The 13,050-nt window shown below is 42.6% G+C and overlaps 5 non-coding genes across 5 annotated transcripts; 1 reads left to right on the top strand and 4 right to left on the bottom strand.

Moving 5' to 3' along the window:
* Positions 1–4,235: 4,235 nt before the first annotated feature.
* On the bottom strand, positions 4,236–4,307 carry trnaa-cgc (transfer RNA alanine (anticodon CGC)). The gene has a single exon. It is a non-coding gene; the product is annotated as a tRNA-Ala (tRNA).
* Positions 4,308–4,459: 152 nt separating this feature from the next.
* On the bottom strand, positions 4,460–4,531 carry trnag-ucc (transfer RNA glycine (anticodon UCC)). The gene has a single exon. It is a non-coding gene; the product is annotated as a tRNA-Gly (tRNA).
* Positions 4,532–7,323: 2,792 nt separating this feature from the next.
* trnaa-ugc (transfer RNA alanine (anticodon UGC)) lies at positions 7,324–7,395 on the bottom strand. Its single transcript has one exon. It is a non-coding gene; the product is annotated as a tRNA-Ala (tRNA).
* Positions 7,396–7,514: 119 nt separating this feature from the next.
* On the bottom strand, positions 7,515–7,586 carry trnag-ucc (transfer RNA glycine (anticodon UCC)). Its single transcript has one exon. It is a non-coding gene; the product is annotated as a tRNA-Gly (tRNA).
* A 2,788-nt stretch (positions 7,587–10,374) lies between these two features.
* On the top strand, positions 10,375–10,456 carry trnal-uag (transfer RNA leucine (anticodon UAG)). The gene has a single exon. It is a non-coding gene; the product is annotated as a tRNA-Leu (tRNA).
* The last annotated feature ends 2,594 nt before the right edge of the window (positions 10,457–13,050 follow it).

The raw sequence follows: 13,050 nt of genomic DNA, 5'->3' as shown, positions 1-13,050 counted from the left end.
TCAGCAGTTAATGCTGAATTTCACATACATGAGGGGGTTCACAATCTCAACATCTCTGTTTATGTTTTTCAGGCTCATGTCAACATAGTATCTTCACGAAGCCACGCCATCAACATCCAAGTTTATCTGGCAATTTAAATCCCTAGCTAAAAAAGGGGGGGGTCCCAGACCCCCGAAGGTCCCTGACCTTCAACTCAACCCCTCAGCGGGACTCAAACCCACTTTAATGCATTTACAGGAATCCCAATTCAATAAACAGTTCCAGTCATGAACACTAGACAAAAACATTGGACAGGAGAACCATTAGCCAAAACAGGCAAACAAAAATTCCCATTCCACTAGATCCATCGAGAGGAGTGTCTCTTACATCAGCTACCCCTCCTCCTTGCTGGTCACCGGGTCTCCCAGACTCCTGCTGGTCACCAGGTCTCTTGACCCCCGGTCGAGCCGACCCCACACGAGTGAACGTATAACATATTACCATCAAAACAAACGTGTAACAGTTTACCATCAAAACAAACGTGTAACATTTTACCATCAAAACAAACGTGTAACATTTTACCATCAAAACAACAGCAAACAAAGTTTTACCATCAAAACAACAGCAAACAAAATTTTACCATCAAAACAACAGCAAACAAAATTGACTGTTAGGATGGACTGGAATGCCGAGCAAAAAATAAATAAAACTAAAACGTTCTACCGGAACCTGACAGAAAATAGTGTGTGAATTCAGGTCGAATCCATTTCACTTTTAGTCCATTTATATCACCTCATCTTATTTGTACCTCATTTTTAATTAACCGGGAATGAGGCGTACCAGTCTGGCATGTGATGCAAGAGTTTTCCTGCTGTAGAATAAACAAAAAGTATAAACCAGCCCCTGCAACATTGTTCTAACAGCTGAAAGTATTATAATGAAGCCTCTAACTCTCTAACAGTTCGGCATGAGTAAAATTACCGATACTTATTTAATTTTACAATTGTCTTCACGTAACTTGAAGTTTTTTATTTATCAATAACCACGTCTGAGACGATACCAATCACGGGAAAGCAGCTACAACAGCATTGGGGTGTGTACCCACACGTCATGAATAACCTCTCCTGACACAATACTCAATTCCAACGTCTATTAATAAATTACGTTATAATCTTAAATCATAACCTAATCTTAAACAGACAAGTGCTGATTTCCCTTCCCTTTTGACATTAAACATAAAATCCAGACCTATTAAATGAAAAACAAGGTTCTTGTGTGTATGTGTATTTAGTATTCAGGTGCTCACGTGTTCTGCAGACCTCACAGCACAGCCGGCCTCTGCGTTTCCACCGGACACCTCACCGGCTCTCCTCGCCACCCCTAGACAGTCCGGCCCCCCTTTTCTCCCGTTGCCTCCTTCAGCCTTTTGCAGCAATAGTCTCACAATTTTCCTGGCGAAACGCAGGCTCTCTGCCAGTCAAAAATGTCCTTTTCAGCACTTTTCCTCATCTCTCCGATGGTTGAAACGGGTGAAGATGAGGGAGGGGTGCTCCCACGGGTGGAGTTGGGGGCAGTGGGGGGCAAACAGACGCAGCTGGTTGAAGTCCAGGCGCTGGTGAGCTCTGCCTGAGGTCCCGGCGCTAGTTGGGGGGGCGGGGGGGGGCGGGGGGCGCAGAGTCCAGACCGGGTCCAGCTTCACACACTGGGGCACAGTCTGTTTGGGTGTCTGCCTCACTCAGCAACGTCTAAATCTATCTAAATTTGTTTTTCATTCTTCTTTTTAGCGAGTGATAACTGGTCTAACCTGCAAAGCCTCCAGCTGTTTAACGCTCAGGCTTCCTGTTTCTCGTGTTTTCTTTATTTTGGGAATTTAAGTTGTCTGACCCACAGCTCCGACAAAGGTTGTGGGTTCTATTCTTTTCCATAATTAACTATCATATATCTCACATTTAGTGCTGAAAAATCTGGTCCTTCGGAGAAATTACTCCCAGAAGGCTTGTTGAAAAACTGGCCTCCACAACTGATTATTTGATCCTCTCAGACGTGTTGCGAGTCTAAATTTTCAGAAGGAGAGAAAAAAAAAAAAAAACACAAAAAAAACAACACCATGGCTAACCAAGGTCTTCCGCTTATCAGGGTTTGTGACGTCACAACAGCCGGAAACACTCGCGCAGCTCTTTCACAGAGAAAGTTGGATTAAAAATATATTAGAAAAAGTCACGGTTCAGATTTGACTGGAGTCCTGCATCTTTTAAATCCTACAGAAGAGTAGTACTTCGGATTACCCGTTTGCTTCCAAATGCTGCATCTTTTAAATCCTACCAGGTATACTTCGGATTACCCACTTAACTCAAACCGGATTCTAGACGCAGAAGCCCACGACATAATCAACAGGAAAACATTCCAACTCCAATTATTTCTCAAAATTATTTGTTATCCTCCAGACAGTCAAGATTGTAAGCCAGACATTAACAGACAGCTCAGAGCACAAACACAAAACCTCCGACTCCTTCTAGGATTGAATGAGGCATCCTAGCCGCCCCCAGACCCCGTCTGGCACACTCGGATTCCCCGAATCCAGAGCCCTCAAGTTCCCGACTTGAAGTAGTCTCCCTCTCAAACCACGGCTACAGGAGCACTCGTGATCCGTCACGTCTGGCGACCCACTGCTGATGTCGTACCGAAAGGCGAGTCTTTTTCTCTTAAACAAAATTCCCTCATCCACTAGAATTGATAGGCATTCTACGACGCCCCCAGACAAAATCTGGCCCTTCGATCACTAACTCCTAGGTCAGTAACAAACAAAATTCCTTCTTCCACTAGAATTGATAGGCATTCTACGACGCCCCCAGACAAAATCTGGCCCTTCGATCACTAACTCCTAGGTCAGTAACAAACAAAATTCCTTCTTCCGCTAGAATTGATAGGCATTCTACGACGCCCCCAGACAAAATCTGGCCCTTCGATCACTAACTCCTTCTCCTTCTTCTGACTTCGAATCAGAAGATTGAGGGTTCGGGTCCCTTCGTGGTCGCCAAATTGATAACAAACAGCCCAAGGTCCTCAAACCCTGGCTGGACCAGCCCTCCCCGGTTCCAAATACTTGGACCACCGGCAACATCAGCAGAATAGGCAGAGAGGAGACGTTAGCGCGCACCTTATTTCGGCCGTTTTCTTTCCAAAACTCACCCAAAAGAACAGCGAGGCGTTTCTGAAGCCACCGGGTTCGTTCGACCCCAGTCGGTGCGGGGACCTTCCCAACCCCCCTCCGGACGAGAGGCCCTCACTCGACCTTCACTTGATGGGGGAGTACGAGGTTGTTGCATGCTTAAAACACCTTCGATTCCGGAGGAGAGAAGGAAAAAATCCGGCACAGATGAGGTCCCTTCGTGGTCGCCAAATTGTGGTGGCAAAAATTGTTGTTCAAAAAGAATGTCAGGACACCTCAGCTGTCTTTCGAAGATTTAATGAAAAGAGGACAAACATTCAATTGAACGGAGCCACACAGTCCAACCGGTCACACAAACCGTCAGTCCTGAGTGAGCTGAAGAAGATTAGCGACAGGTTATTTTATAGTTGAGAGCAGGAAAAGACAAAACATCACCCATCACCCTGGCAACCGTGCCATGATCTGTGTCAAAGGAACATGACCTTGGCATAGGAATGAAAACAGGCAACAGACAGTGTTATACCAAAATTTTCCATTACAACCTCTGGCATCCACAAGGCATTTGCCCCCAAGGAACTACCGCTCACTGGATATTTTGTCATTTTGCGGCCATTCTCTGTAAACCCCAGAGAGGTTTTAGCGTGAAAATCCCAGTAGATCAGCAGGTTCTGAAATACTCAGACCAGCCCGTCTGTTACCAACAACAACGCCACGTTTAAAGTCACTGAAATTACCGCACTTCCCCATGCTTGGTTAGAACTACAGGAGATTCTCTTGACCATGTCTAGGTGCCTAATTGCATTGAGTTGCTGCCATGTGATTGGCTGGTTAGAAATTTTAATTGAAGTGCAGTTGGAGACGTTATTTTACCTAATAAAGTGGCTGGTGAGTGTGAATGCATACATATGTATGTGTCCCATATATATTCCTCATGACCACTAAAGCTTTTTGAAGGCATTGATGTTAAATAGCAAGCCCAATTCATCTTGTGAGTTTGTCTAATTGTGAACATAATTCCTCCTTTATGTAACAATAAGTGTTGCTAATTACCCTTTCTTAGTTCATGCCATTTATAAACACAATTAATGGAGATGCCGGGGATTGAACCCGGGGCCTCATACATGCGAAGCATGCGCTCTACCACTGAGCTACATCCCCTTTGATGGCTGGTCCTGAGAGGAAAGTAGTGAGGGGGCATATCCAGCCCTGTATCCAGTGAAAGTCGCCTCTATATTTCTATCCCTCCAAAATCCAAACCTGATGGATGAATTTTGAAATGTGAAAATTCAGATTTTTCACAAAAGACATGCTGCGATGGCCGGGAATCGAACCCGGGTCAACTGCTTGGAAGGCAGCTATGCTCACCACTATACCACCATCGCACAGATGTGATGCATAAACGTCATAATTTCACCAAAACAGGGCAAAACAGGATTTCAATGGGACTGAGGTTTGTCTGTCCGCTTTGCAGCAAAAGGCAGGACTAGATGACTAGATGCTGGGGGACCCTAACCTCAACAATGCTGCTTCTTTGCTTTGCTCTGTTTTGAATTAACTTGGACATCAGTGCTCCTTTGAGCCCCACTGGATCAATTTTGCCATATTGCTTTGAACAATGGTGTCCTGAGGGTTAGAGATGAGTCTATATACAATCAATGGCCAATTTATTAGGTACACCTTGCTAGTACTGGGTAGATTTAACAAGATTACTGGAAACATTTCTCAGAGAGTTTGGTAAATAATGACATGATGGCATAACGCAGTTGCTGCAGATTTGTCGGCTGCACATCCATGATGTGAATCTCCCCTTCCACCACATCCCAAAGGTGTTCTATAAGTTTGAGATCTGGTGACTGCGGAGGCCATTTGAGGACAGTGAACTCATTGTCATGTTCAACAAACCGGTCTGAGATGATTCAGGCTTTATGACACGTCGCGTTATCTTGCTGGAAGTAGGCATCAGAAAATGGGTACACTGCGGTCATAAAGGGATGGACATGAACAGCAACAATGAACGGGTAGGCTGTGGCATTGGCACAATGCTAAATTGGTACTGATGGGCTCAAAGAGTGCCAGGAAAATATCCCCCAAACCATTACACCACCACCACCAGCATTAATTGTTGATACAAGGCATGATGGATCCATGCTTTTGTGACGCACACAAAATGTATGGTCACATTTTTGTTGTTTATTTTCGTTTTATTGTGAAAGATTATATTTTCTGTAAAAAAGAGTTACATTTCTGCTTGAAGCAACATGGACAATTATTACTTTCAAGCTCTCTCAAAAACACTGAACAGTGGGACAATCCTAGTGTGCCACCACTAGAGGGCAGTAAGACGATTCACAGCTCTCTCAGAGACCACCTGCTGGACGGACCGAGTACTTCCTCATTCTACTAAGGAAGGCTGACTGGAGAAACACGTGATCGTCTCTGTCTTTTACTCCTGTTTTAACAGGTTTGTACGTAACCAAAGTGTCTTAAACTGCCTACAGTTGTTGCTAAAGTTATTGTTTCCCTGTGAGATCGATTTTTGTGAAGCTAATGTGTTGATTTGAGTGACTGTGTGACCAGGTCCAGTCCGTTTATTTTCTGTTTAGTTTGCTGCTGCCTAAAATGGTGGTTCCCCACCTCTGTCTGTGCAAGGGCAGACCTTGTTTTTGGGTTCTAGAACATTCTTTGAATTAATTGAAGAAGTGTTAAAAACGATTTTTGATGACAGTATTTTGAATGTAAAATGTGTTTCTTTATTTTAATGCACTTTAAGCAGTTCAGATAAAAACGTTTTTCCAGAGCCAAGTTGAACTTAGTCATGCACAAACATACTAGCCAAGTATGTTTGTATGTTATAGGCCTATGATAAGATATTTATAGCATTATGCTAGTTTGACACTTACACAATGTGTGCACTACTGTCTATATGACAGACACTTAAAGGGACACTCCCAGTATTTTTTATGTTTTGGTGAACAGCTGCCAATTGAATTTAACAGTTAACTAAGATGTGAATGTGACTGAAAGGTGGTTATGATGACAAAATGTGAATTGTGAGATGATGTAATGAAAAGAAAAGAAGAATTGTGACTATGTTATTTTTGATTTATTGAAAAAAAAAGAAAAGAACAAGCCAGAGATGAAAAAAGACAATAATAATTCAGGCTGTAATAAATATGCCTCATTCTACTAAGGAAGGCTGACTGGAGAAACACGTTGTGATCGTCTCTGTCTTTTACTCCTGTTTTAACATGCCTTTCCGGTAGCAATACCTTATCTGTCTATGGGTCTTCGACCTGGACCTGTAACACTTTCTTGTTGGTGATGCCAAATTCTGACCATACCATCTGAATGTCGCAGCCGATATTGAGACTCATCATTCCAGGCAACCTTTTTCCAAACGTCTGTTGTCCAAATTTGGTGAGCCTGAGTGAAATGTAGTCTCAGTTTCCTGTTCTTAGCTGACAGGAGTGCTACCCAGTGTGGTTCTGCTCCTGAGGCCCATCAACCTCAAGGTTCGACGTGTTGTGCGTTCAGAGATGCTCTTCGGCATACCTCAGTTGTAACGAGTGGTTGTTTGAGTTACTGTTGCCTTTCTATCAGCTACAACCAGTCTGGCCATTCTCTTCTGACCTCTGGCATCCACAAGGCATTTGCCCCCAAGGAACTACCGCTCACTGGATATTTTGTCATTTTGCGGCCATTCTCTGTAAACCCCAGAGAGGTTTTTGCGTGAAAATCCCAGTAGATCAGCAGGTTCTGAAATACTCAGACCAGCCCGTCTGTTACCAACAACAACGCCACGTTTAAAGTCACTGAAATTACCGCACTTCCCCATGCTTGGTTAGAACTACAGGAGATTCTCTTGACCATGTCTAGGTGCCTAATTGCATTGAGTTGCTGCCATGTGATTGGCTGGTTAGAAATTTTCATTGAAGTGCAGTTGGAGATGTTATTTTACCTAATAAAGTGGCTGGTGAGTGTGAATGCATACATATGTATGTGTCCCATATATATTCCTCATGACCACTAAAGCTTTTTGAAGGCATTGATGTTAAATAGCAAGCCCAATTCATCTTGTGAGTTTGTCTAATTGTGAACATAATTCCTCCTTTATGTAACAATAAGTGTTGCTAATTATCCTTTCTTAGTTCATGCCATTTATAAACACAATTAATGGAGATGCCGGGGATTGAACCCGGGGCCTCATACATGCAAAGCATGCGCTCTACCACTGAGCTACATCCCCTTCGATGGGTGGTCCTGAGGTGGCATATGCAGCCCTGTATCCAGTGGAAGTGGCCTCTTTATTTCTATCCGTCCAAAATCCAAACCTGTGAAAATTCAGACTTTTCACAAAAGACATGCTGCGATGGCCGGGAATCGAACCCGGGTCAACTGCTTGGAAGGCAGCTATGCTCTCCACTATACCACCATCGCACAGATGTGGCACATAAACGTCATAATTTCGGCCAGAGGTGGACAGAGTACTCGACCCCAGTACTTGAGTAAGAGTACAAATACTACTGGTCAAAATTTACTCCGTTACAAGTAAAAGTAGCTCAGTCAAAATATTACTCGAGTAAGAGTAGAAAAGTACTTGCTTTTAAAGGTACTTAAGTATCCAAAAGTAAATGCTTTTAAATTTACTTTAAGTAAAAGTAAGAGTAAGAGTAAGAGTACATTTCTTATTTTCCACATCAGTAAATTACTATATTTTTTCTAAATTAATTGTTGCGTCTATGTCTTGACTTGTTGCGGCTCTGTCTTGACAAACGCAGGCTACTTTGGTGGTATCGTTTTGAGGAGGCTTGACGTATTTCCGCTTTACGTACATCCCAGTGGAGAGCGTGCACTGTGATAGATTGACAAAAACAGCTTTTGTCCAATAGGATTTTAGGGAAGAAGAAAAAAGAACAGACCTGAAAGTAACGAGTACTTTTCAGCCTTCCTAGAAATTTACTCAAGTAAAAGTAAAAATATTTGTCTTGGAAATGTATTCAGGTAAGAGTAATAAGTACCAAAGAAATCTAATACTCAAGTAAAGTACAAATCCTCTGGATATGTACTTAAGTACAGTACTCAAATAAATTTACTCCGTTACTGTCCACCACTGATTTCGGCAACTGTGCACTTTATGTGTCTGTTCTTTGTTGTCTATTCTCTATTATCTATTTTTTATTACTATTTTATTGATCATTTTAGTATGTTAGGGATTTTATTGTTTCTACACTGTGTACTGTGTTTTTCTTTTTCTATTGTTTTATTTTCTTGTATGCTGTACAGCACTTTGGTCGACCTCGGTCGTTTTTAAATGTGCTTTATAAATAAAATTGACATTGACATTGACATTGACAACACAGGGCAAAACAGGATTTCAATGGGACTGAGGTTTGTCTGTCTGCTTTGCAGCAAAAGGCAGGACTAGATGACTAGATGCTGGGGGACCCTAACCTCAACAATGCTGCTTCTTTGCTTTGCTCTGTTTTGAATTCACTTGGACAGCAGTGCTTTTCTGGACTTCAGGGTGAATTATGACCTGGACTGTCTGCGTGAAATTCCGAAGGTGGCAATGTTGCATAACTCCTCCTAACCTTTAAACAGAGAGGGTAAATTTGATTAGCCATAATAAAGCGTTTAAATTCATGGGCTGATTGTAAACTGGATATGTATTTATTCACCCTTACTTGAAACAGCCAGATTTCAGGATCCTACTCCTTTGAGCCCCACTGGATCAATCTTGCCGGATTGCTTTTGAACAATGGTGTCCTGAGGGTTAGAGATGAGTCTATATACAATCAATGGCCAATTTATTAGGTACACCTTGCTAGTACTTGGTTGGACTCCCTTTTCCCTTCAGAACTGCGTTAATCCTTCGTGGCATAGATTTAACAAGGTATTGGAAACATTTCTCAGAGAGTTTGGTCCATATTGACATGATGGCATAACGCTGCAGATTTGTCGGCTGCACATCCATGATGTGAATCTCCCCTTCCACCACATCCCAAAGGTGTTCTATAGGTTTGAGATGTGGTGACTGTGGAGGCCATTTGAGGACAGTGAACTCATTGTCATGTTCAACAAACCGGTCTGAGATGATTCCGGCTTTATGACACGTTGCGTTATCCTGCTGGAAGTAGGCATCAGAAAATGGGTACACTGCGGTCATAAAAGGATGGACATGGTCAGCAACAATGAACGGGTAGGCTGTGGCATTGGCACAATGCTAAATTGGTACTGATGGGCTCAAAGAGTGCGAGGAAAATATCCCCCAAACCATTACACCACCACCACCAGCATTAACCGTTGATACAAGGAAGGATGGATCCATGCGTTCTTGTTGTTGATGCCAAATTCTGACCATACCATCTGAATGTCGCAGCCGATATTGAGACTCATCATACCAGGCAACCTCTTTTCAAACTTCTGTTGTCCAAATTTGGTAAGCCTGAGTGAAATGTAGTCTCAGTTTCCTGTTCTTAGCTGACAGGAGTGGAACCCAGTGTGGTTCTGCTGCTGAGATCGGCAGGTTCTGAAATACTCAGACCAGCCCGTCTGGAGGGACGTTTCACACACATCGGTCTTTTGAGATGAGTTTGACACGTCCAAACGAAGCAGACTATGATAAGAAACAATCTCGAAAGGTGCTGGATTTAGGCTCCAGTCTCGGAAGAGGCGTGAGTTCAAATCCCACCACTGCCATCAAGGCTTCAAAGATATGTTGATGACTACATGTTACATCAAATACTAAACCTTCTTTGGGATGATCATTGGTTTGGTAAAAACAACAAATATTGACTGTTACAGGAATCTTTCTGACACTTTGTATACGCTGTCATTTCTTAACTTGTGTGATCGGCATAGTCCACTGCAGCTCTGAGCTCAAACAATCCACCAACCTCAACCTTCCAATAACTTGGATTACAGGCGTGCGCTAATGCACACGACAGGGACGGTTCACACTCAACGGTCTTTTGAGATGAGTTTGACAATTATCCAAACGAAGCAGACTATGATAAGAAACAATCTCTGGTCCATTTAAAGTGGATCCAATGTCTTTGTTCTAATAGCAGTCTGAGATTCAAGATGGGAACCATTTTAAGTTAATGCACAAACCTATGAGTGGATGGAGACTTGAGATCACCTTTGTTGTGAATTTACATGAAAATGGGAAAAATACAGGGAAATTAACTGGAAAGAAAAAGCAGCTTTTTTTCCGTCTTTAAGTGGTAGTGTGGCCGAGCGGGCTAAGGCGCTGGATTTAGGCTCCAGTCTCGGAAGAGGCGTGGGTTCAAATCCCACCACTGCCATCAAGGCTTCAAAGCAGTTGGGGTATTCTGCTCTTCTTTATTGGTCTTTATTTCATTATTTTAAAAAGTTTTTTGATTTTATCTCTTTTATCTCTTTTATCTAATGTTGATTATTTTATTTATTTTACTGCTGTCCCCATTGAAATGTACAAGGGACAGTTGAAGCAATGTAGTCAGAGGACGTGTCTCTGTCCTCTGAAGTCCTGGGTACTGGTTTAGTTTGGCACAGCAGTCCAGGGGAAGTTGACCTCAAACTCCTGACGCAGGTCATTCATCAGGTTCACAGGTGGAACGTTGATTTGAGTCTGCAGCTCCCATGTTGTTTGTTGAGGCATCACACAAACTGTCAGATAGGAATGATGCTCTGTCTGGCGAGGCGTCACACACAATCTCTTCACCTGCCGAGTGTCTTCAGATGTAGACACTGACACACAAGAAAATGTGATTAATATATTTCCTGTGGGTCTAATCTAATAATGTGATCCAATATTATCACATGTTGATTCGCATGTTTGATTTGGCAAAAGTTTTACATCGGATGCTGTTCCTGACACAACCCTCTGTATAGCGGTGGTCAAAGGGACATTATCAAATTTCAATGTGTTTATTTAATTAGTGAAATAAAATGAAGCAACAAGTGTGTGGAGCAAGATGGTGAAATGAATATATGAGTTGAGTTTGTGAAGCTGCAGTGAGTGCTGTAATTAATCGTTTTCTCCAGGTGGAGGCGCTGTAGGAGCAAGAAATTGTAGTTGTTTTGAATGCAACAGAAGAGAGAAAAGCAGCAACAAGATGTGAAGAGCTGATGTGGGAGCTGGTGTGTTGTGACGGTACTAATTATAAGAGTGGAGGAAGTGTAAAAAGACTGGGTCTTACTGTATTACTCAGGCTGCACTTCAGCATCTGTTCACAGGTGCAACCCCACTACTGACAAACTTATCTCTCTTTTAACTTTTAATAAGGAGATTTTATGTTTTTTCTTCAGACTTAGAAGTTATCTGAAAATCTGATTCCAACATACACATTTACCAATGAATCCAGTGAAATGCTGCTTAGTTTAATGTGGTTGGTTCTTAAAAGAACCTTTGGTGGATGGTTCTTAAAAGAACCTTTGTTGGCTGGTTCTTAAAAGAACCTTCGGTGGATGGTTCTTAAAAGAACCTTTGGTGGAAGATCATTCCCTGGGCTGCCACGCTACTGCACCCTCAGCTGAACAGTAGGAAGCGTAGACCTCCCTCACACGGATGGCCTCCCGCGCAGCATTGTTGCTCCCTGTTCTTCTCAAGACCTGCAGCACTGAGACCTCCTCCTCTGACGCTGGCACTGGTTCACTCCTGGTCCTGCTGTTTCTCCTGATGAAATTATGAAGGATACAGGTAGCCTTCACACATGCCTCAACATTTTCAGGGCTCATATTAATGACCCGCCGGTTGTAGTTGTAGAAGAGTGATCCAGAGTTCCTTGGAGCATAGATCACTATATGCTTTCCGTCTATCGACCCCAGACAGTTTGGAAAGTTCCAGCGGTGGAAGAAGTCAGCTGAAATGGCCCTCCAATCTTCAGTGGATGGAACAGGCATGTTGTCTTCCAACAGGCAATCCCATATTGCCCTGGATACTTCTGCCACAATACTGCACACTGTGGAATGCCCCACACGGTAGCTGCATGCTATTGTGCGAAACAAATCCCCAGTTGCAAGGTATCTGTTGAATGAGAATATATTGATTATGTAACATGCCATACTCAGGCAGTCTTTTATTTTCAATCCCATACATACTGTCTGGTCTGTAATCTACAGATTACATTCATCATCAATGCATTTATTTTACTATGTGCACTAACTGACATTTTTGCTGATTTAACTGTCGTTTTTACCTGAACTTGTTGTGACTTGTACTGGATGCCCAATTACTCAATAAACTATACTTCTTTAAATAAGTCTAATACCTATATCAATAAATTCAAGAGAAGTCACGAAGAATCAATGATGAGACGGATTCAGCTGGTTCACAGTCCACTGATGGTTTATTGTAGGGGTTACAATGTACCATGCATGAGAAGTAGCTCCGGAGCTAAGTCTGAAGTTTCACTGAAAGTTTCCACCTTTTATCCAATTAGGGGCCTGGGGTTACTCCTCCCCGGGCCCCTCCTATCATTTGGCGTATTTTCTCCAATTTTCCACAGTTATGTATTAACTATTATTTTTACCGGAGGTGGGACAAGTGGTCCTGCATTTAAAAAAAAAAAGGAAAGCCAGTCTTCCCTGAGGAACGTACTTACTGAAACCAGGTGGACCTTTTCCTTATAAGGACTTCCCCTTCAAGGAGTATCCTTATAAGGACTTCCCTTACAATCAGTCCACTTGAGAGACCGGAAATTGCCTGCAGGCCATATGGGCTACAATTACCATGAGTTAATTGCTTTTAGTTAGGTGGTTACTGGACCAATGGTCTGTGGTTACCCATGCATTCAGACTTGAGAAGATTACCATGTAAATAGCACTAAGTCAAGTGTTCATTAGCCAACCGGCCACTACAAACTCTGTTCATGTGAAACACGTAACTGATCATTAACTGTAATTATTAATCACAAAA

Source organism: Cololabis saira, chromosome 2 (genome assembly GCF_033807715.1).
Source record: "Cololabis saira isolate AMF1-May2022 chromosome 2, fColSai1.1, whole genome shotgun sequence".
In the NCBI taxonomy this organism is placed as follows: Eukaryota; Metazoa; Chordata; class Actinopteri; order Beloniformes; family Belonidae; genus Cololabis; species Cololabis saira.
This window is presented reverse-complemented; position numbering and strand designations above follow the sequence as displayed.